Source organism: Paramisgurnus dabryanus, chromosome 11 (genome assembly GCF_030506205.2).
Source record: "Paramisgurnus dabryanus chromosome 11, PD_genome_1.1, whole genome shotgun sequence".
Lineage (NCBI taxonomy): Eukaryota > Metazoa > Chordata > Actinopteri > Cypriniformes > Cobitidae > Paramisgurnus > Paramisgurnus dabryanus.
Window position 1 is genome coordinate 37,706,246 of NC_133347.1, and position 24,224 is coordinate 37,730,469.

The following is a 24,224-nucleotide window of genomic DNA, read 5'->3' on the forward strand; positions in this document are numbered from 1 at the left end:
ATGTCCCAAGATGACTGTCCCCAAGCTCTTTGCCCTCACTGTCTGGTCTGAGATGTCTACATTTGAACTTACTGCCTTGTCTAATCAGGCCCAGAGGGCGTCTCTGTGTTCTCCTGTACCCAGGTTCCTGATACCACCAGCACCACCCTGGTATCCAGTCCCTCTCTGGGCTCTGCCGGCTCCGCCCTGGGTTCCTGCTCTGCCGGCTCCGCCCTGGGTTCCTGCTCTGCCGACTCCGCCCTGGGTTCCTGCTCTGCCGGCTCCGCCCTGGGTTCCTGCTCTGCCGGCTCCGCCCTGGGTTCCTGCTCTGCCGGCTCCGCCCTGGGTTCCTGCTCTGCCGGCTCCGGCCTGGGTTCCTGCTCTGCCGGCTCCGCCCTGGGTTCCTGCTCTGCCGGCGGCTCCTTCCTGGTCCCTGTCTTTGCCCGCGGCTCCTCCTTGGTCCCTGTCTCCGCCCGCGGCTCCTCCTTGGTCCCTGTCTCCGCCCGCGGCTCCTCCTTGGTCCCTGTCTCCGCCCGCGGCTCCGCCTTGGTCCCTGTCTCCGCCCGCGGCTCCGCCTTGGTCCCTGTCTCCGCCCGCGGCTCCGCCTTGGTCCCTGTCTCCGCCCGCGGCTCCACCTTGGTCCCTGTTTCCGCCCGCGGCTCCGCCTAGGTCCCTGCCTCCGCCTGCGGCTCCGCCCTGGCCCTTAGACTTTCATGGCCTTGACCCACCATCCCTCCCCCGGGTCCACCTCCATACCACCGCCCACCTGGACTTATGTACTTTGGGGTTCTTGTTTCTGGTGGGCGTCTGGAAGCCGCCCTTTTGAGGGGGGGCTATGTAACGTAGTGCCTCCTGTGTCCCTGTGTTCTGTCATTCTTGTGTTTTGTTATAGTTGGGTTTTGGTTTATGCTTTGTTTCTGTGTACCTGTGTTTTACCTGTGTTCATGTATACCCTTGTTCCTAGTTGTATCTCCCGGTGTTAATTAGTGTCTCCACCCCCTTGTTTGTAACCATGGATATTCATTGTGATCATGCTTCTCCCCTTGTGTGTTGTCCTAGTTACTCATTGTTTCTGCTCTGCCATTGGTCATTGTCTTGCATTTATACCCTGCCTGTTCATTCTTGTTTTGTCGTTCGTCGTAAGATGTCGCTTGTCCCTAGTGTTCCCTGGTGTATGTTTTTGGCCTTGTTTACACTTTTTATGGAATAAACTGCATTTGGATCCGCATCCTGCTTCATCGTGTTACTTACCTGGTTTCAGCCGTGACAGTGACGCATGTATCATTCATATTTTGCACCAGCGCACAGCGGGTTTTTCCCTCCACAGACGCACGTCGGCAAACTAGGGAATGAACTTGCGCTCCCTGGGCTGTTCAGCGCAAAAAAGGAGGCGTGTTCCGGCGCAAACCATCCCTGATGCTATTTTGCAGTTTCAAAAAACTATTGCGCCACTGACCAGAAAAAACTAGTCTAAAGTCAGTGGCGCGTTGCGCGTTGTTCATTATGCTATTTTAAGGGCGCATGCTTGACCATAATGTATAGCGTGCACAACGCGCACACAATTTGCTTATCTAATCTACTCAGATGCAAGTTATTTTTGCAAATCATAAATTTTTACAATAAAAAATATAAACACATGAGATAAGGGGAATCATTGTGGTGAGCATTGTGGTGATAGTTTTCATTTATTGTGTGGCTGCGTTAAAAAATTCTCATGCAAATAACGATTAAAATATTTTCATAAATTTGTTGTGTGGCTGTATTACGTTTATTTTATGTAAATAGTAATTAAAATGTTTTCAAAAGAAACCTTAATGTATATGAACTTGATTTGTAAGTGTACTTTGGGGTTGGACTGCTTGCGTTTCTTGGGTCCAATTTCAAAGCCCCCAAACCCTTCAACCCTTTCAGCGGTGAGGGTGGACGCAGCGATGTCCTCTGCTGGTGTCAGGTCCTGTGTAGAGGCAGATCCACCTCCCGTTACACGGCGTGCCCGATTTATGCTGGCAAGCTTGGGATTCCCCCGTCTCCTGACATCATTGTAGCGCTTGTGGCGCAACATCCTGGGGATGCCAGCTGATGAGACAATTGTGGCTATTTCCTCCCACGCCTGTTTAACCGACGCTGATTTGGGCGGGTTTCTCCTATCCCCATACAAAACAACTTCTCTGTCTTTGACTGCTTTTAAAAGAACGTCCGTCTCCTCGGCTGTGAACCGCTCCTGGCGTACGCCTGGTAAATCCGTCATAATAATAGCAACCCATCATGGAACTTGCGCACTTGTGTTTAAAGGGAATGTTGGATGACGTTCTGGTTTATTTGACGTTACGCCCAAACCACACCTATGAAGAATGAACCTACTTTAGACAAACCCCTTATTGATTTGTGCCTGGCGCAAGAGTTATTTCTCACGCCGGGAAAATAGCAACAGCGCCCAAGATCCGCCCACAAACTCACTTGCGCTTTGCGCTTCGCACTTGCGTTTCAGATCGTTAAAATAGGGCCCACTGTATTTGTCATGCCAATACGTTGATATTGTATGTTTCAGTGTGTATGAAAATGTAAAATAATATAACAACCGTTGGATAATGCCTAGAAGGTCGTATGGACAGCATTAATGCTAGATATATCCTGCGTTGAGCATTGCAAAGCAAATTCTTTGATTTGACTTGAAGCAAATGGTCTAAAATTCATTGCAAAGTGGTAATTTCGAAATCACAAAGCTGCACTAGAGCTGCCTTTGCAGACTCTTCATTAATCTGTGTTAGCATTTCCTTGCATTGCATTATCTGCTCATATACGGCTCTTATAACATTTTAATCACTGGAATATAAAGCCAGCATTGTTTGCTTTGGATGCAATGGCAGATGAGTAATTGCGTCTCATATTTAGTTCTCTAAAATGAAGTATCTCATCAGAGCTTCATTGAAAAGAGTCAAAGAAATGACAGCTTCTACCTCTGATAAGGGCCGACAAGGGAAGGCTCTGGAAGGGACCTGCTCTGGAAGATATGAATCAATTAATTTCCCTACTCACGGCCAAATCCTGAGATAGTAACTGGTCTGTCAAACGCGATGAGCCATCTGACCAACATTTAATCAACCCTACAGAAGCAGAGTGTAATTTAAAGACTAAGGACAAGTGGATAGATTGGATTACACCGAGGGCCAACCCTTGCTTATCAAAGCACTGGTCTGTTCTGTCTGTGCTCATTCAATTGTTCTCTTAGCTCTTATTTCGAACATCCACCAAAGTCAAAAAGCCTCTGGATGTTGAGTGCTGAGATTAAAAGTGGTTAAAAGCTGCTTATTTCGTCTTGTCGATACAAGCACTTTTCAAAGCAGACAAATGTATGGCTAATTCACAACTCCAGAGCTGTTTGATGTGCAATTGTAATGATGGGACATAATGAACAGCGCTATCTCATGGCAATTTATACATGTTTTACGGGGTGGCTAATTTGTATGACAACATTTGCACCTTTTTTATAACTTGTTCTTCACAAAAATTGAATTATCTCCGCTTTTAGCTGAAAATTTGAGAGGAGATGAGAGAACAAATGAAGGTAGGATGAAACTTTTTGTTGTTGTTGTTTGAAAGCGGATGGTCTGTTCTTTCATTTGATATTTTATGTTTATTTAAAGAAAATAATTTTTTTCTGTAAGGCATTAAACTAAAACTGGGTGGCAACTTAAAAAAAAACCGCTGAAGGGGAAAGAGTTCAGCATGCTTCCAAACATATTTGATCATCACTTCAACAGTTGCACAATATAAATGTTAATGTATAAATTAAATTAGATGAATGTTGATTTATAAAATAAACACCACAGTCTTAAATCATATTTTCATTGTGTCTTTGCTGCGTCTGTGTTGGTTGGGAACTGCGCTCTGTTTTAGTCACACTTGATTCTGAGGAACTACTTTGTTTGGGAGAAGATTAATATTTGTACTAATATAATTACAACTTATTTGTGTTTTATTTGATAAAATCCTGCTATGTATATGAAGTAACCGTTTTATAAAAGCAATAAGTCCCGCGAAACAGTGGGGTTACAGTGCATTTTATAACAGCTTCGCGTCGTGCCTAACAACGCCCCTTAGTTGTTATAAAATGCACTGGTAACCCACTGTTTCTTGGGGCTCATTGCTTTATAACACATCCTCCAGAAATACTGAGCTGTGTAGCTCAAGCAGCCACCAACTTAAGATAAGTTTTGTTTTTTTCCTAAACAATTTGTACTACACAAAAAAATTGGCAATTATCAGCAGCTTTGACTAGATTTTTTTAGGTAAGCTTTTAAAGTAATTATTTTAGAAAAAATGTCAGTGTGGCTGTAGCTTTTATTAGTAAGACCTGAATAAAGACTTTTTCATTATGGTAAATAAAAACGACTGGTTTACCCTCATAAAAGGTTTTATTTTTCAATACCAAAAGCATTGCTTTCTGCATGTGAGAAATGATTTGATCTGCAGTAAATCCATCAGTGCAGGAGTCAAATGCTCAGCAGTGTTAGTTTTTGCCGGACCTTTTGCCTTTGTTTCACCCCTGAAATTTTCACTGGGGATTAAGGTGCACAGCAGCTTTCATTATGAAGGAATTCTCATGGTATTCCGAGTGAAATGTGTTCAGCACATTGCAGCACAAGAAGGCTTGCGTATGGCACGTCCAGAGGCACTTTTCATTCGTACAGAATTCTGCTTGATTTGCTTCTTTTGTAATTGCACTCAGTTTGAACTGCATGTTGGAGGGACATTTTTCGAAATATGTGCTCCATTTTCCTAAGTGTTTTCTTTTTCACTTATGACAGGAGATATTTAATTGATTTATTATTGCAATGTGTGGTGGCTGAGAATCCATGGACTGTCATCACTGCAATAGAGTGTTCATCAAAATAATGATCTTTAGTGCAAGTTAAATAAACAGAGTTTTTCTTTTTTTTAAAATAACAAGAATCATTTTTATACTCTAAAAATTGCTGTGTTGTTTTAAAGAGCACCTATTACGTTTAAAAAACAACCTTATTTTGTGCATTTGGTGTAATGCGTTTGCTTAGTTTATGGTTCAAAAAAACACATTATTTTACACATACCATACATTTTTGTTGCTTCTTTATGCCCTGCCTCCCTGAAACATGTTAATTTTGTTCAAAGCTCATCGTTCTGAAAGCACACTGTCCTCTGATTGGCCAGCTAACCAGTACGTTGTGATTGGCCTGAATACCTCTGACATCAGATGGAAATGTGACGCTCCTTAGCGTATTTGGAAGATTAGCTCCCAATGCAATATTGATAAGAGTTAATATTGTCTTTACTACCTTATCAAAACGAGATGAATCTAATCCAAAAAATGCAAATAATCAAGCTGATCGATCAACTTTGCCAGCGCGGCTTGAGCAGAACATAACAGACTGTTAAAGTGAAGATACTAAAACTTTAAAACCATGTCTGCATTTGTAAATGTAGAAACGACAAACAACAAGCGCTACTCTGCACTGCACAAAACTTGTGTTTGAATCATGGTTTAGTCAGTAGTAAAGTCTTTAAATATGAAAAGATAGACTACTAACAGACTGTGAGTCAGAAGCGGGCAGAATTAAGATAATGACCGTCATGACCACGTCAACAAGCCCAGGAAATAAACTGATGCCTACAATCCATGTGTTTGTTGTAGTCCAAGAAAAGAGATTTATGTTGGAGACAATCTTTCATTTGGGATTTGAACCTTTTGCATATCGTTAACATGTACTAATACACACTTACACACCAAAGGAAATGTAAAATTGTGAATTGGATAATTAGTGGTTTTCAATCTTGTCCTAGGGGACCCACAGCTCTGCACATTTTGTATGTCTCCCTTAACTGACACACCCAGTTCTGTTCATGGATCTCTCCCTTAATGAGCAGATGATCTGAATCAGGTGTGTTAGATAAGGGAGACATGCAAAATGTGCAGGGCAGTGGGTCCCCTAGGACAAGATTGAAAACCACTGGGATAATAGGTGCTCTTTAATCCAATTGTTGGATTGTTACGCAACCAGCGCTTTAAACAACCCAGCATTGGGTCATTTTTAACCCAGCCAGGCACGTGCACAGATAGAGCTCAACCTGTGCAGAACACATGCCCTTTTTGTCCTTACACTCCGAAGTGCCCTTTTTTGGAGGTGTTTTATTATTTTTTTAAATATATAAATTAATGCTATTGTTAAACATTTACGTCTGTCTGTGTGTTTTACAAATATATTTATCAAATAAAATTATTAAAAAACTAAATATTTTTGGATCCGCTCAAACTGTCTGTCAAACATCTTAACTCCGCCCCCGAGTGCAGCGAGCTGAAGTTCCACAGCAGTCAGAGGCAGCTGAACGTCTTGCAACGGTAAATAAGTATCTTGTTGTTTGAGTACAATGCTGTGTCATTACGAAAGAAACACTAGTATGTATATAACGGCGCGTGTTTTATAAATTTGAGCAGAGCCGAATTATCCATAGACGGGATTGGTCGAGTGGGCAATCAGGGGGCACTAAGGGCTCCAAACTGCAGCAAGGGCTGGCGCAAAATGCGACCAAATTGAGTTTTTGACAAAGCGCAAGCAGTTTTTAAACAAGTGTTCACCCATGTGAAGGGCACCCGTGACAACAATACGGAATTGCACGGTCGGGTTTTTACCGTTTTTTTTTGCATGACGCGTATTAATCGTTTAACTAAAGTCAACACATCTCACGCGAGAAGACGCGCCCGCGCGGGTAAATGTACATTATATTGCCCTGTCACTCATTACAGTATGCAATCTGGATATAATTTATTGTATATGCATGTATCTTATGCCTTGAATTAGTCAAGGGAGCTGTATGATTATTTGGTTCATAACTTTTTATTCTGAAATTAACTGCATAGAGTTAAGTCTACTTAGTATTTAGTATATTTTTTTAGTAATGCAGTTATTTGCACCTTCAAAAGACCAAGGTTCCTGGTCCTCAGCACCAGGTAGGCAGATACATGTTGAATATGCTTATGGTATGGCTATAGTATAATCTCCTATTTTGATCTTTAATATCCTATTTCCCCCTCTTCTCAATCACATACATAAACATGTTAACCAAATAATACAAATTAGCTTATATAACCACACAGAATACCTTTTTTTCTTCAAACATATTTTTATGTAACTTTATGTATGTAAGCAGAGGAAAAAAATTAAATTAATATATTCTACAAATAAATAAGAGCGAGCACTTCACAAACACATGACTACAAATAGGCCTAATACAGACAAACACCCAGGATGTAAATTGTTAAAGCCAACTTACAAGGGCAGATATCCTTTGCACTGTATAATGCCAAGCTATCATAAAATGTCATTTTTCATTCATTAATAGTGATTTTTTTCCATCATTAATAGTGAATAAATAAAAAGCTATTAAGATGATTATTAAGTGATATTTATTTGGAGGGGGTGCCCTTTTTCAGTTTCAGCACATGCCCCTCAAAAGGTCTGTGCACGGCCCTAAACCCAGCGATGTGTTCTGTCCAATAAAATGCTAATTTGCTGAAAATACACTGTAAAAATGCAGCATTAAGTTATAAAAAACTTGGTTCTGCAAGAGAATTCAAACAAACTTAACAAATTATGTTGATTTGACAAAATGCTGCATTTTTTACAATGTAAGCGAGCATCTCTCTTCTAACTATCATATAATTATCCCATCTTCTTATAATGATTATTAACATCAACGCTCGGCATTATAAAGGCACTGTACCATTTTTGGTAAATAAAACATTGATGGGCCACACAGCTGTCACCATTTATTCATAACTTTCACTTGTGAAATATTGATTCCTTTTGCTTTGGCCAGAAACACCTCTGATGGTCAGTTAAATTACATTTAACAACAATTCCAGTCCAACTGAATCTATGACAGTGCAGGTAATATTTAGATATATTGATTGTCCCAGGTCAATACGTCTGAGGACAAACTCTCTAAGAGCTTGTGTCCTTTCTACAATCCATAAAATGTAATATCCTTCACTCAAATGCACACTTTTCTTAAGAGTCCATGGACACAAATGTCCACTTTTCCCTCAGGGAATCAAGGTATGTTCTTTTGAATAACTTTACAACAAGATTGCACTTGGGAACAGAAATGTACCTTTTATCAAAGAAAAAAATCTCAAAAGAAGTTTTTTTCTGTTCGTGGTATTCAGGATTATTATTGGTGTAAGCTTTGAGAATTGAATTTGTGTGTGCGTAGGGTTGACCTGTTGACTTTGCCTACATGTTGGAATATCATACATCTTCAAGTTATTTTGGCAAAAATGGCATGTAACCAAATTTAAGGCTATTTAGGGTAGAAGTGGGTTACTCATAGCCGGTCTATATTGGGTCTATAGTTAGCCATCATTTCAACGTCTTGGTTTTTGCTTGCTGGGTGTGTGCACACATGTAGTTTTTTGTGACTTTTTGGTTTGTGAATGTCCTTGGCCTGCTTAAAACATGAATTTGAGAGTTGGCATGTCATTGGCATGTTGCTATGCACAACAACAACACCACAAAATACTCTAATAAGCACACACTGGACTAGAGGTCTACACGGAAGACCCGGGACCCGACCCGTTTATATTTTTTATATATTTTACATTATATATTTTAAATGATCAGCCGGGTCCGGGTCGGGTCTCAATCTATTACTTCGGGTCCCGGGTCTGTTTAACATTGTGGGTAATACCCGAGGTCAATCGGACTCGGAGAACACACACTCACATTTAAATAAAATATTTCAAAATCAGCAACAAAAACTTAGATGAACTGTCGCATACATTTTTTCTATGACGCTAAAATTGCGTTAAAAAGTTAATATTTTCTTTCTCCAACCAGGCAGCTAATGCGCATGTGCTCTTTTAATGTGTCTCTGCCCAGTCGGCATTTCAACGTTGATTCAACGTTGAATCAACGTCAGGTACCAACGTTGAATCAACGTTGGATTACCTTTCGGTTTTGCAAAAAATTTCAACGTTGAAATCACGACGTTGTTTCAACGTCACACTTTCAACATAGGTGAATTATGGTTGATATCATGACGCAATTTCAACCTTCTATTGCCTTGTTGTTTTTAACACTAAATATATTTTCACTTTACACTGCAATACTCACGAAATGATTTACTATAAACGTGTCATTTTTAATGCAATTATCATATGAATGCAACTTGCTACGCATAACTTACAGTACAACCCCATTCATAAAACTAAACACTTAAGGAAGGTAAAGTTTAAATGTGGACAAATAAGATGGCAGGTGCCTACCCTTTCCAAATAAACATGAAAGCAGCTGTTAAAAATGTTTTTTTTTTATGGATAAAAACACATTCTTTTAAACAGTTAGGTTTCCAGTTAGTAGTGCAGAAGTGGAATTTTCTAAATATAGAATAAAATCATAAAATATGAAACAAAATCATGTTTAAAAGTAATTTTATTAATCTGAATAGAAAAACTTTATTCAAGAAAAACTGCAAATATGAATTTTGTTGTTGGTTTAGTTGACAGTCTTCTTATGGCCACCACCACCCATCTATTCTGGCTCATGCTGTACTTAATACGATGACAGCATCTAAAGAGGGGGAAAAAAACACAAGATATTTAATTTTCAAAAAATGCTGCATTTTAGCCCATGTACAAAAAAATCTTGTTATTGCACATCAGGGCAAGATGCGTTTTCTTTGATAGTCTGACTTGAAATATTGCATAGCCATCTGATGAAAGAACAAAGCTGTTGTGTTTACGAAGATGACAATGAGGTTCAATTAAGATCATCTACAGTGCATTCAGAAATCATACACCTTTCACTTTCAATTTTATGTTGTTGCATGATACTGTAATTGTTTAGATATTTTTACAAAGTAAAAACAGAATTTTAGAAACTTTTGCAAATGTATGAAAAAAGAAAACATCATATTTACATTATACATATTCAGACCCTTTGCAACAACTGAGGTTGCGGAGATGTTTCTACACCTTAAATCGTCCTGATGAACACAAAGATTTTTTAAGGAATGTCTGCAACCAAACTGACCAGAAGCACCATTGACTTACATAGTAGGATAAAAGAATACTATGGTAGTGAATGGTGCTTCTGATCGATTTGGTTACAAATGAATCCAATACTGAATGCTTAAGTGATATTAACTTTATATTTTCAACACGCCCAAATGAGATGCTTAACAAAGCAAACACTGACAGGTTGCTTTACGTGTGGGTCAAACAGCCTTGTGTGTAGTCCCTTACCAATGAAATCGAAGATGGACTTCAGAACTTCTGGACTGTCTGTGTAAGACTTTAAACTCGCTCAGACCAGCAAGGCATCTTGTTAGCAGACATCCCGACCTGATCAAAAACTTTTGATTAGGAGATGTTCTAATCCTATTTTTAATATATGTTTTACAAACTTACCACAGGTGATCTGGCAAAGCGACTTATGAAACAACATCTTCCCAAATCTCCTCTTCAGGCTCATCTTAGCGATCATTGCATTTGATAAAGTTTGGAAAAAGAAAAACATATTTCATTAGTATAGAAATATAAATGTAATCTTGTGGTAAGAAATACAGAAAACTGTGGCCCAAGTACAACTTTTAAAGAAATTAAGAATGTTTAAATTTTTTGTCATAACACTATTCATTACCTTTTAAGGGGGAATGCTTTGGGGATCTGGAAAGACACACTACTTCACCTCTCTGTATTTTATCACACGTCTTCAAATTGCATGTTGATCTGCCTACAATTTAAAACACATAATAAAATAAAAACAAGTCATAGCCCCTTTTAAAAAGAAAACATAAATTGTGAAATACAAAACACTGCATCTTAATTATTAGGATTAGTAGAACTTGATCTGATTACAAAACAAATATTAAATGCATTGTAAGGTTTTAGGGGAGACGCTTCACAAAAAAGAAATGGTAAATTACAGATTTCTATTACAACATGGTATCTTGGTGGTGCATTACCAGGGTAGGTGGCAGCTCATTGACAATTAAAAAAATTATGATTAAACCCAAAATACATAAAGATAAGAACAAATAAATGCTGTCAAATTCACCACCACAAAGACCCATTTTTTCTGTCAATATGAAGCCTCTATAAAACTTGCATCACCATCCACTCTGAAAACTGGATTAACTTTTGTCTCTGTCTACTGAAAACAAAGTGTTTGAAATATGTAGGCCTACATACTGTAGAAGGAATAGTGGCATACAAAATAAATTAATTGCTGTGCTGAAAAGTAACCATTGTATCCTAAATTAGTTTCTTATATTTTCCTAATGACAATGATAAACCAGTCTTGAGAAACAAGTAGCAGGTGTTTTTAAAAAGCCACTCTCAATTCTCACCTGTGAAGTTTCTTGTTTGTGTGTCATTCTGTTTCTGATCTGACAACCCTTGCTGTCTGTTTCTTGTTCAATCTTGACAAAATATAAAAAGTAAAATTAGTGCAATATTGGAAGAGAATTCTATAATGACTTTTATCAGAACATGAATACATACACTTGCATACTGCATTTAAGTAAATATTGTAGAATAGCAGGGTTAACACAACATTACCTGATCCAGATGTAGTGGCTGCTGATGCATGAAAATCTCAGCATTGACAAGATCATACTCACTTTTCTAATTTGAAGGGCTCTGATAACGAAGACATTACAAAAGAGTTATAAAAATATACTAAAAACAAGAGCATATTTGTCTAGATAACCAATATTTTCTATTTCCATTAAAACTTGCTAACTATTCAACAAGTAAGCAAAATTACACCGTTACAATGTATTTCAATTCGAATAGAACATGCCAACTTACACGACATGATATTTTCGTACAAAGGAGTTAACTTAAAGTCGCAATGAAATTGAAATGAAAAACTATATATGTATTTTTAATAGTGTGGTATTATTAACAAATGACTTATCTGTGAGCTTCATTATTTTTTAAAAATTCGTGTGTGCTCATAATCTTTAATCAAAAATGCAAATCTCCTCCCCTCCTCAAAACGATCTCTCTTCACTTCCGGTCAAAAGTATGGCAGGTGGGCGGGGTCCGGGAGAAGATCGCAGTGATTAGCAATTAGCAACACGACCCAACTTCAAACGATCCAATCAGATCTCGATGGACAAATTCAAATCCAGCCCTGCCTTATTTCATCTCAAAAGCCGTTTCATTCGGATATACGTCACCACGGGGAAAATAAGGCAATCGCTACTTCCGTTTCATGGCGACTTTAAGTGTTTCATGCCGCTTAAAATCATGGATACTGCGCGAATGACCGCAGGTGCGATCATAAGCGTAACATGTAATTTACTGATTGCCATGGAAACATGAGGGTCACGTCGACCATCTTGTCCCTTTTAATTTTATAACTGCATTTATACACATTACCCCGTCGAGAAAACCTCAGCATGATTAATATTGGATTCGACGCCCATGTTATCACGTCATCAATAAGTTTGGATTAATGTCATTAACACGAACTGCTATACGTATCCGTTATTGCGAATTCGTGAGCCATAAAACACCAACATCTCATCTAAGTTTTAACACTTTCTCAGTAATATGAATTTGAGAAACTAAGCAGCTTACACTGACCGCACCGCACTCGAGCTGCTCCTCCTTACAAAAGGCTGATAGGTGTCTGTGGCGCCTGTAAGACCTCTCGGATATAAGTTAGGCTGACTGAACTACGAAATCAACACTTTTTCACCGAAGTTGTCCAAAAAAGCCCTTACATTTATAACTAGTTGCTTTTCTGAAGCAAAAACAACCAAGTGGTTAAGTTGATAAAAACACAGCTCATATTAATTTATTAATATTCATAATAACGAAGTCCAATTTCGGCGGGAACATCCCGTGGACTAGCAAATTAACTACTATAACGAATACATTCGCAACTAACAGAAAAAAACCCGATTTGGCATCGTGCTTTTTTGTCATACCACTTATGTAATAAAATAACTTTATGCGTTTACATTGACTTATATTTCCTTACCTCTTCTTTCTCTGAAGCATTTTCTCGTGTGATACGCAAGATCTCGAAGACAGCCGTTAAAACAGTCCAATCTCGTGTAATCTCGCGAGATTACGTCGCTACCTGTATATTCAATTATTTGTTATTTGTCAATTATTACCTGTATATTTTTTTTATAATGTCATCAATTTTATAAAATTAGTTTTTAAAAAATTTTTCTGAATGATTCACATATTATAAAACATTATTTTAATGTCTCTCTGCAACCATTTACTTCACTGTTGTTTCAACGTTGTTTCAACGTTGAATCAACGTTGAACAAACAACTGACGTTATTTCAACCAAATTTCAACGTTGATTTTTAAGCATTTTATTAACCTTTTTCAACCGTTTACCATTCACCGTTGTTTCAACGTTGTTTCAACGTTGAACAAACAACTGACCTAATTTCAACCAAATTTCAACGTTGAAGGTCGGTCATATGCCCGCTGGGTGGCTACCAGTCAGGAGCTTCTGCAGTGAGACGCAATGACTTTACCTTTGACAATTGGCTCTTTTATTTAGAAGGCGGGACCTATTCCGCCGTACCGCGCATTTTGCAATGACTTCTCTTATTTTTATAATAATATTATAAATTGACCGTTTGCTGTTATATCTAAAGTTTTCCCGACTCAAAGAGCACAGAGATGATAGCAAACAAGCAACGAAAGCAGCCATGGCACTGAACGAGCAATCGTTATTATAATCCAAATGGGCAAACATTATTAAGCAAGTTGACCCGATGTAAAACTGCGTTATTAATCACCATGACTGTAAAGTGGACTTTAAAAGCTGGAATAAGCATTAAACATTTCAATTGTCAAGAGAGGAATAACATGGATGGAACTTTCTTGGAAATAAGAATTGTGCATCACACAGACAGGTACAAGGAGGGAGAAGACTAACTTCTATGGGTAAGACAAAAAGTTTAATTTTCGCTACTTTTTTACTGACTTATTAATAACATTTAGCTAAGAATATTTGCCGGTCGGGTATGTGTCTTCCCTGACGGGTTCGGGTCCAGCTTTTAAATAATAGACGGGTCTTCGTCGGATCTGGGTCCAGCTTTTAAATAATAGACGGGTCCGGGTCGGGTCCGGGTCCAGCTTTCAAAACAACAGACGGGTCCGGGTCGGTTCAGTGTAGCACATTTGCGGGTCTGATCGGGTTCGGGTGGGAATTTTTGGACCCGTCTAGACCTCTACACTGGACTGCCACCATTTAATAATGTAGAAGTCATTTGTTTAATTTAGGCTTAAGTATTTTTGTTCATCCTTTTTTGATAGTGAGTGAATTTTTAGTACTTTTTCATGCTCCATCCACCTTTTTGGACTTATTTTGACAGAGTTAGTTACAAAATTGTCAACCTACAGTAAAATGCCTACAACACCTTAAAACCATAAGCTTTATTAACATCTACATTGGAATGATGTTAATTATCACAGAGAATTTCAAAATTTCCTTTAAAAAACGAACAACTACACGCATAGGCAGCTATTCACATACTGTATAATGAAAGTTTATTGACCTCCATTGTAGACGCATTGAACAAATTCTCCTGATGTATCTATTTGTATTCAATATTTAACCCACAATATTTCATTAACACAATATGGGAATACTGCGTCATGCTGTTTACAAAGACTTCGGGCAGTTTGACTTTGTTTGACCTCTCTTCTTAATATTTCCATATGCAAATTTGTATTCATACGCCTCAAGAAAAATGATTCTGCACAGATCCATTTACATGCAGGCTGGACTTGGAAAATGCTCACATGTAAATGTGTCACTTATGATAGACATTGAATGAGATTGAAATAGATGAAAAAATTTTTTGTACTATTTTGGGGTATAAGAAGATTCTTGATAGCACAGAGATGCGAACCCTTTTCTAGCCCAACCCATTTCTGATGTGAATCATGTTATAACGCTATGAAATACGATGGCTCGGAGCACTTGATGAAGTAGCCAAAAAAATAAATAAATAAAAGAAAGAAAGCAGCGCGTTTCTTCAGCACAGTAATGGCATCGTGAGATATTGTCTCTTGCTGCGTAAAGTAGTTTGTTTTTTTCTCTTTGCTTTAGGCGGCTTTCAGGTTGTTGATCTCTGTAATTCGTTTTGAAAATCACCAGGTCTATGAGACTGCAGCTTCACAGATGGTTGGATTAGCTATTTCGTTCGGATCTCCAGCAGTCTTAACTGCTTTTGTTAAGGCTGGTGAGAGGGTGGAGGAAAACAGGCCTTTAGCTGGATATTATTTTTAGGAAGATTATTCTGCAGACGTTCACGCAGAATACCATCGTGGTTACTTATGCCGAACGCGTCACTAGGTTTTGATATGACTATAAAGATTACCCGCTCTTGGCAATTTACACATCCCCTAAATAAACCGCTGTCTGGGTCTGAAGTGGTGTAATTCGGATGCTGTAGTCGGTGCTCGGTGCTCTCTCCTGCCCCAGTCATGCATTTAATATATTTGGGGAAACAGCAGAATATGTTGTTGTCATTGTACATGTGTACAGCTCTGCCAAGGTCTGAGTCACTTACTCGCCAGCAACATCATCAGACATCTGCGTGACATGATGTGATTACAGGGGTCATTCTGTGACCTAAAAATGCAATTTCCAGGAATGTTTACCCATGGTCAGGTGGTCCTCAGAGGGGATGTATGAAAATGTTCACGTAAATCTGGGTTTCAGTGAAAAAGCTGTGTAAATATTTTTAACAAATAACAAATTTAGAGTAATTGGTTGTACAAATAGGATATTTTTAACAGTGAAACACATTCAGCAGAATAAAGTATAGGTTTTACTAATTGTGAATTGTAGCTATTACATACAGTACCAAATGAATAGTGGAAGCAGGGGCTGTGTCTCAATGCAGGAGTCATTTCTAAGGTGGATTACTATAAATAATTTTGGTGTAAGATTATGTTGACAACAACATTATTTTTTTCTTTAAATACAGTAACATGTATTGATGAATCAACCACCATGGGTATTTTAACATTTTAACATTCGGTTTCTTTCAGGTTCCCAAGAAAAATGTTGAGTTTTTGTTGAGATACAAATGTTTTTGAATTAGATGACATTGACTGAATAATGAAGAAAAACTTCATTACTGACAGTAAGACCCTAGAATATATAAACAGAAGTCCTTCGATATTGTTTAAAAAGCATTTTTGGGTGACACATGAAGAAGCTGCTTGTTAAAATTCAATTTTTATAAATTATTGGCAAATAAGAGTCTCATAGAGACATTTTGAGGAACAAGTGCAAATATAAGACTACCCTTCCACAAATGTACAAAACGATAAGTTAGAGGAGCACATATTTGATTTCCTCACACCAGTATTCATTTAATCTTTCATGTCAAATCCTCAAATCCCAGAAACTGCAGGTCACATTTAGATTTAATGTACACAGCCCTTCTCAAAAAACAGCTAAACCCAACATAAGCTGGTTCTGCAAGCTGGTCTAGAGTGGTTTTGACCACTTTTAGCTAGTCAAGCCGGTCCAGGTTAGGACTACTTCCATCTTAATCAACTAAGACCAGCCATCCATCTTAAATATTTTGTCTAAAAAGTATTTTTGTGATATTTATTCAATATTTTATGTTATAAAAAACGATAAATGATATTGGGGCTATGTATGAGTTAACATATTGAAGTTTGCAGGCATTTTATTAATTTTGGTGGCATTTGGTAGAATTAAACAGCTGTATTATGATATTTTAGTCGTGGTTTAATTTCACAGCAGTGAAAAAAATGCCAAACAGGGGCTTTGAGGGTCAGTGGATTATTTAGGACTATGCCTAGACCTCTTTGTATTTAATATTACATCTATTACATCTGCAGAGAGTCATTCTAATTACATTTTTAATATTACTCGACATAAACTTAAAACCGCCAGACAAGGTGGTCAAAACGCATTAGTTAAAAACGCATGGAAGTTTGTTTCTTCTGTAGTCCGGGGTACTCTGGTGTATAAGGATTGTGTAATTCCCATTCATCCAACCACTAAATGTGGCATTCTCCCATAGAAAATGTATTAATCACTCACTTATTTCTCACTTCTTGTTTGTCACTTGTATATAAGCTATGCTGGGTGCATCCCAGTTTAGGGGCTGCGGCCTTCAAAGGCCATATTTGAAGGTCAGTCACATCACCGGGCCGCGGCGAAGGCTGTCCCATTTTGAAGGCATAAACATTAAGAACTGTAGTTAAATAAAAGTGTATATTTAGCAAATTAAAGGTCACTGTTTTACTATTATAATGATGTTTTGATGATGTGGATTAATATAATTTCTGCAATATTGTGCATGTTGTGTTTTACTTTATATATATAAATATATATATATATATATATATATATATATGGCTAATAATATATATATATAAGGTTGGTACATGTTACATACTGGTGGGTAGTTTAATCTGCATCAATGTGCCATATTTTCTGAAATAAAATGTAAAAAATCTGGGAACAGCAAGTGATGCACTCCTTTCGTAGGCTAGACGTCTCATTTCACTTTGCTTCGTGGACTTCTTTCACTTTGTAAGTAACTTTTTATGTGGTGAATTTACCTATGTTGGCTAATAAATTAATAAATGCTTGAGATTAGGTATGCTCTGATCAATCGGGGTTTAGATCGATATCGGCCAATAACGGCATTAAATGACTCGATCGGTACTCGCTAAATTTGCTGATCTCATGAACTGATCTTTCTGTTTACTTTTGTCATCATAGGGCTCCCGAATGCGGCTGCATACCATTTCGCAGTGCGAGCATTTTTATAACCTGTTGCTCATGTGCGAACCGGCAAATTTGGATTTTTCTTTTTGCCTAAACAGAGATGTGTGTATTTTTTATGAGGATGTTCTCCGGTCCTAACAGCGCGACACATCTTCACATCCCCATCAAACAGTGTATACAACACATATTTATTGCGGACAATTGTATCCTCATGCCGACTGTTATTATTTGCATGCGTTTTAAAGTAATAACCGTTTAAACTTTCATTTTTCTCACAGCTGCTCTGTGCACGTGTACAGATTGACCTCTCTCTCATGTCTTAAAGCTACAGTAACCTAATTCATCGCTTAATAAAATCACTCTCTGCTCTTCACTGAAGTACTGTTGTGTTTTATACAAATGTATATTTAATTCATACAGACTGTAAAGTGTTTTATTTTCATAACTTTTAACAGACATAAACCTTTTCAAAGAGATGTTAATCTCTTTGCAGAAGAAATATTTGTTGTGCTTATTTATTTGATTCTCTATTAAAACAATAATATACCAAATTACTGCAAGTAATAGAACAAAGGCAACATCTGTGGTATTAATTTATCTGGAAAACATGTTAACAGTTACAGTCATCAAAGAGCTTGCATATCAGCTCGAAGAATCTGTATCGGCATTGGTATCGTCCGATCACAAAGTCAACAAATCTGTACTCTGTATCGGCTGCAAAAATCCTGATCGGAGCATCCCTACTTGAGATCATACTATGAGAAATATTTGGTGGGTATAGAACTGAATGAAGTGCAGCTCCAGTAAAGCCGAATGTATACTAGGGACGTCCGCGTATGCGCGCCATCCGCATGACGTCATTTTCGTCATGAGGAGGGTCCGGGTGGACCATCCACGTGCAGCCCAAAATTTGAGACTGCGTACAACAGCGCATGCGCGTGAAAATCTTTTGACAGGACACTTCACTTCAAACAATTATACAAAGGAAATAGACAGTATTTGCACACACACTATCGTTTTTCTTCTTTAATTTTTACTTACTTTACTTTTTTTTTACTTTAACATGTTCGTCACCATAATGTTTGATTCCTGTTCTTTGTTGTCTTGTTGTTTGTTCTAAACTGTGTTTGCAATGGTGGATCGGCTCCTTTTCTTTACCTATCCTAATGTTTTTAATGTACTGTAAATGTCGCCAAATCAGTGCTGCCCTGATGAGTAGGGGGAGGCTGCAGACCTGGAGCCGGTAGATCTACGCCATGGCAGTTTTACGCCCCTGTTGTTCCTTGTGCGTCCAGTAGGGGGAGGCTGTATATTAGTATGAGCCTAGTCATATATCAGAACAGCAGACCGTATAGCAGCAGACCTTCTTGAAGCGATACGAATTATCGATACGATACGAATAATCTGCTATGTTGTTGATTGTATTATAATGATACATTTATTATTTATAAACGATTGATGCGATAAACTGTCATTAATTAGAAGTAACCATTGTTTCTAACACTATTCAACCTTTGCTTTATTTATTTTTTATCAGTGAGCGAGAGCACTTTGATAAAAAACATTCAAAGAGTGGCAAACCAGGAGAGTCATCTACAGGAGCTGTTAAGAAATAAGTCATGGTGTTAATAAATTTTTTGTGAACCACAATATTGTCTCTTTCTTTTAAATGACCCTTGGAATTTTAGAAAAGTTACATTGTGTTTGTCTTCATAAAATGCTATGTAGGACATGTTTTGTAGCTGTCCCAGCAAGCAATTTTGCGGCTAATAGACGTCTAGTAGCCGTCTAAACACCCCCCTGACGTCTAGGCTAAAACAAGGCTAATTTTGGGCTGTCAGTGAAAATCTAGTAGACGTCTATCATAGCCCAAGAATAAACTAGTCATCAAATAGACGGCTATTAAACGTCTACATATATACGTCTAATAGACGGTGAATGTGGGTCTAGGCTAAAACAAGGCTAATTTTGGGCTGTCAGTGAAAATCTAGTAGACGTCTATCATAGCCCAAGAATAGACTAGCCGTTAAATAGACGGCTATTAAACGACTACATGTGTGTGTCCAATAAACAACAAAAGAATGGCTAAGGAATTCTTTTTAATCCATTAAAAAAGGTTCTCATAAACATGCAATCATGCAATTTATTCCAAAAAATATTGTTAATACAATAGAAATTCAGATAAGACAAAATGAAGAAAAACTACTTTTAACAAAAAGAATAAAAACAGTAACAAAATAAAAGCATAAATAACAAAATACAATTTTAAAAATGAAATAATATCTAAACATTAACAAACTATCTTCAGTTCACTTCAACTTAATAATTGTACTAATTTCTATACCCCCCCCCCTGTGCTCCCTGGTGACTGTTTGAAATGCCCCCATTGCATCCTTCACTTCCAGTTCTGTTGTTGCTGGGAAGTTGTTCAACACAGCATCTGCCAAATATGAAAAGAATGCATGAGACAAGTATTTTTGCTTTATGTTAAATGTGATAGACATTCTCTTTTGAAAAAGTCATGTATAAACATTGACAGGTCAACAACAGTAATCATACCGTTCTCATTACTAACAGAAGTGCATGTTTCTCTGCGTGTGTTTAATGACATTTTGGAACTAGCAAAAGAGGCTTAAAGGCAGGGTATCTGATTTTGATCCAGAGAAACATTTTAGTTATGCTGGTTGAAAGTCTCCTCAAGTCTTGATAGCAATCACTATGTTAAGTGGTCTAAATGTGTATTTTTATATATTTGTGTCACCTGTAAAAGGCGTAGGACCAAAAAACGTTCAACAAATCATTGAACCCCGACCGAATGCAATATTTGGACATGGGCATGGGCCAGTTACCGGTTTCAAGGTATACCGAGATTTTCAGAGTCAAGGTTTTAAAAACCACAAAAATTTTCTGTGATACCGTTTTCAATGTATGAACTGTGTTTACACAAAGTGAATTAAATCATGTAATTGAATTCATGTTTACATTTAAAATTGAAAGAATATTATCATTTAAAGGCTTTATTTTTACCTGGCATAAATGTTGTTTGTTGCTTAAAAATAAAATGTATTGTGTCCAGTTGAAAAGTTGATGTTTTAATACGCAGAGTGACATTTGAAAATAACACATTTTAGTGTCACAATGGCAATACCGCAACACCGTGGTATTTTTGCTTACGGTTATCATACTGTCAGAATCTCATTCCGGCCCATGCCTAATTGGACGCATTAAATTTTTTTTAATGAAACGTGTTGCTTATGTAGTTTGTGTTCCTTTACGAATTAGTGTAATGATATTTATCTTTTCAAATTTCTAAACGTGCTGTATTTAATTCGGATTAAAAACAGTTGTTTATGTTGGTTATTTTGGTAATGTTATTCACTTTGTCAGTCTTACTGGTTAATGAGATAGGAGTGTGCTTCTGGTTGGTGCGTGTAGGCTAAAGTTAGTATTTTTCAAAATCAAATACCCTGTCCTTTAAGATGCCAAGCATAATATTCACATTACAATCTTATGGACATAAAACCTGTCAAATGTCTACAAATAAAACATCTAAACAATATTGTATGGGTGAGTTAACTGTTGTATCGGCAAAGAATAATTTAATCTGGGGCTTTTAATATTTAGAAAATATTAAGGCAGTACCGGACTGTCGTCAATTACTCCTCACACAACCTAATGTCATATTAAAAGTACTATTTTGTGAAACACCATTCAGCCTTAAACTACATACAAACACACTTACCTTTAATAACTGAGAAGTGATGTTTTTTCAAATGCTTGCTTCTGCAGTGGACCACCACCATTCATGTTGAACTTTGAAATTAATGAATTTTAGTGAACTCTAAAATACAAAAGACAATGTCGTTAACAGTTGCAGACTGAAATATTTTCTGATTTTTTGTGACCACATGAAAGACTGTGTTGACACCACAATGTCGGATTAATATTGCATATTTATAGAATTTACCTGTCCAGCATTCTTCCGGCACGGTCTCTCAAGTTTCTCCCTCCAGTTTCGCACAGCTTTGACACCTGAATAGCACATGCCTATGTCAGTAATTGTACAGTATTGTATGCTTCAGTGTACAAGTGTTTACCAACCTTAAAGGTTAATGCCCACTGACCTGCAAGTTTTCCCTCACTAACACAATAAAACTCTTTTTTCCAACAGACTGAAGGCCTGTAAGTTAAATCCATATGGAAAAATAGCTTTCCCCCACAATCTATCTCTGCATGCATAATTGTAAACTGCCTACATTACTGTAAGCAACACAGTAATAACTTAGCTAAGTTACTGCTGTTACTAAAAAGCAGCCTACAAATCACTCATGTTAATCTTCAGTGTAACGTTACATAGACTCATTTACCTCCACTATTTTATTACATTGCAGGTTGTACTGTTTAGGTTTTATAAAACATGGGTTACTTACTATAACGTTATACTGTTAAATTAAGAATTTAACTTAAGAATGTCGCGATTCCAACAACAAATAAAGTAAATCAATTTTAAACACATGTAAAATAAAATCGAAAATAAAAAGACCAAACGAGTGTGGTAGATTGCTTTCCTCCTGGCTGCTCGCTGATGTTGTTGATTTTCAAACAGCGGAAACCTTTCTCGTGAGATTTGGCCCCGTGTTTGTGTACTGCTGCCATCTAGCGGTTCGGAGTTGTAACTGGATTTTGTTTATCTTTGAAATACGGTCAAATAATGAATGTTATGCGTGACAGCAGATATTCAGATAAGATAAATAAAACCAAACATCTAAAATTCATTGGTGTCTTTGCATGCCTGATGAAATATCATACATCTTGCAAGTTATTTTGGCAAAAACAAAATTTTATTAAATTCAAGGTTATTCTGGGCTAAACATGGTTTGTTCGTAGTCGGTCTATTTATGAGCTAAATAGTGGCTATATGTACGACGAGGCATAAAACACTTTAAAGAAATTAAACAAACCTTGTAATCGCTGTTAACTTTGCTTACACAATGAAATACCATACATCTCACAAGTTATTTGGCAAAAACCACATGTAATTAAATTAATGGTTATTTCTGGGCTAAACGTGGGTTATTCGTAGTCGGTCTATTTGTAAGCTAAATAGTGGCTAAGTACAGACGGTGCATAAAACACTTTGAAGAAATGAAACAAAATACCTTAATCGCTTTGAACTTGTTTACATTATTAAATATCATACATCTCACAAAACATTTTGGCAAAACAACATGTTATTAAATTCATGGTTATTTCTGGGTTAAACGTGGTTTATTCGTAGTCGGTCTATTTATGAGCTAAATTGTGTCTACATACAGACGATACGTAAAACACTTTAAAGAAATGAAACGAATACCTTGTAATCGCTGTTAACTTTGCTTACGTGATGAAATAGCATACATCTCACAAATTATTTTGTCAAAAACCATATGTAACCAAATTAAAGTTTATTTGGGCTAGACGTGGGCTAGGCACAGCCCGGCTATATCGGGTCTATACTGAAACGAGACGTTGAAATGACGGCTATTGCTTGCTGGGTGACGACCTATTGTGAATTGTACAGCAGATATTTCATTTAGGATCCATACACAGTTTATGTCTAATGGCCTAAATATTGTTAATATCTAAATGTAACTTAATATAAAATCACAACATCATATATCAGTCAGTCTCTTGTATATAAAACAGTTTATAAATAAATATAAATAGTTAAGTGTGACGTCATCATGCGCCGCTTCCGGGTCCAATCGATTTCAAATGCCACAGGAAAACATGCTAATATACACTCGTATCATCCAAAACTATTTAAACCCATGATCCTTATTTTTAGCTCCAATAATAAAAAACAAGATGACCAGATATGGATTTTTTTTACTGTCTGTGGTTCCGTAGTGTGCAGACTGCAGTGTACACTGTAAGTTTATACAATTTTCACTTAAATGTGTAATATTAATAAATAGTGCTCATAAACGGTTGTTTAAATAGTATCCTAGTTGTTCCATCTCCCCCTACTGGACGCATGAGGAGCAACAGGGGCGCAAAACTGCCAGGGGCGTAGATCTACCGGCTCCAGGTCTGCAGCCTCCCCATATTCACCTTATTCCGCCACGCCCCTTTTTAATTCTTCGCTCTTCCGCATTTTGTCAACCGACTTCCGCTGCTAATATGGCACAGTGCATTCGGTGGTTAGTTTGGTGGTTAGAAGATTGTTTGTAGTTCACTACAACTTTAGTGAAATGACAAATATCGCTACTGCTATAAATGTTTTAAATTAAGAGCACGGTTAAAACTTCATACGACGATTGGATAGTCTTATATTGTCCCATCAATCGTCTCGTGGTTAGACGATATGAAGCAGCCGCGGCAAGTAACCTATTGGACATATTTAATTACCTCGTCCTGTCAGGAGTTGATGGAGCAGCATTGAAAAGTATTAAAAGTATG

General features: G+C 37.5%; 2 long non-coding RNA genes across 3 annotated transcripts; both read right to left on the reverse strand.

The window, feature by feature from the left end:
• Positions 1–9,103: 9,103 nt before the first annotated feature.
• On the reverse strand, positions 9,104–12,668 carry LOC135718376 (uncharacterized). 2 transcript variants are annotated; one of them, XR_010520738.2, is made up of 7 exons: positions 12,611–12,657; positions 11,576–11,656; positions 11,365–11,436; positions 10,656–10,748; positions 10,424–10,487; positions 10,259–10,357; positions 9,104–9,584 (listed from the first exon to the last, which is right to left on the reverse strand). It is a non-coding gene; the product is annotated as an uncharacterized lncRNA (long non-coding RNA). The 2 variants fall into 2 exon arrangements; XR_010520737.2 differs by having other exon boundaries at positions 9,137–9,584; positions 12,605–12,668.
• Positions 12,669–20,098: 7,430 nt separating this feature from the next.
• LOC135718375 (uncharacterized) lies at positions 20,099–22,150 on the reverse strand. Its single transcript, XR_010520736.2, has 3 exons — positions 21,751–22,150; positions 21,526–21,624; positions 20,099–20,223 (listed from the first exon to the last, which is right to left on the reverse strand). It is a non-coding gene; the product is annotated as an uncharacterized lncRNA (long non-coding RNA).
• Positions 22,151–24,224: the final 2,074 nt, after the last annotated feature.